Genomic DNA, 950 nt, shown 5'->3' on the forward strand with positions numbered 1-950 from the left:
CTATCAGGGTAAAATGGCGGTTCAAAAATGCCATTTTAACCAACCAAAATGCTATTATCGGGGTAAAAATAGCGGTTCAAAAATGTCGTTTTAACCAACCAAAACGCCACTCTGTTAGGGTAAAAATGGCGGTTCAAACCGCCGTTTTAACCTATCCAAAAAATGCCATTTTAACCCTGAAAATAACGGCGGTTTGAATCGCCGTTTTAACCAACCAAAATGCCACTCTGTTAGGGTAATATTGGCGGTTCAAACCGCCGTTTTAACCTATCCAAGAACCGCCATTTTAACCCTGGAAATAACAGCGGTTTGAACAGCTGTTTTAACCTTTTCAAAAATCGCCGTAATTTACGTCGTTATACGAAACCGCCATTATTGGTAAGAATGGCGGTTCAAACCGCTGTAAATACAAAAAAACCGCCATTTTTACCAGAATTTTTTGTAGTGTTATATGTTAGATATGTGGGCACTGTTACCATGCTGAGAACCTCCAGTTCTCACCCATGCGGATTTTGTGGTTTTCAGATGTGTTTGTATATATACTGTATTAACTCCTCTTAGAGGTTATTTCGGAGAAACAGGTTTTGTAAAATGTCTTTTGGGTTTCTTTTGGGTTCTCCTATTTTATATATGTATGTATACTTCTATGCTCAGACTGGTTATGTTCGCAAACTGAATCTTGATCTTTGATATTTGTATTTTTGGCACTAATTTGTACATATACTCGTGTTAACTTATCCTTTACCTTGCTTTGCTTACGTTATCACACTCGTAAGTGTTGCGATTTTCTATTTAACGATTTTTGTTTTATCCATTTTTCTCAAAGGCTCCTAATTATGAAACCTTTTCACTATTTATATATAAAATTTTATTTTAGGGGTCGTAATACTTTACCACCTCTATCTTATGACTTAAGCGTAAGGCTCTGTGTGGTAGGGTGTTACAGAAAT

This window comes from Arachis ipaensis, chromosome B04, assembly GCF_000816755.2.
Source record: "Arachis ipaensis cultivar K30076 chromosome B04, Araip1.1, whole genome shotgun sequence".
NCBI classification, from domain to species: Eukaryota; Viridiplantae; Streptophyta; class Magnoliopsida; order Fabales; family Fabaceae; genus Arachis; species Arachis ipaensis.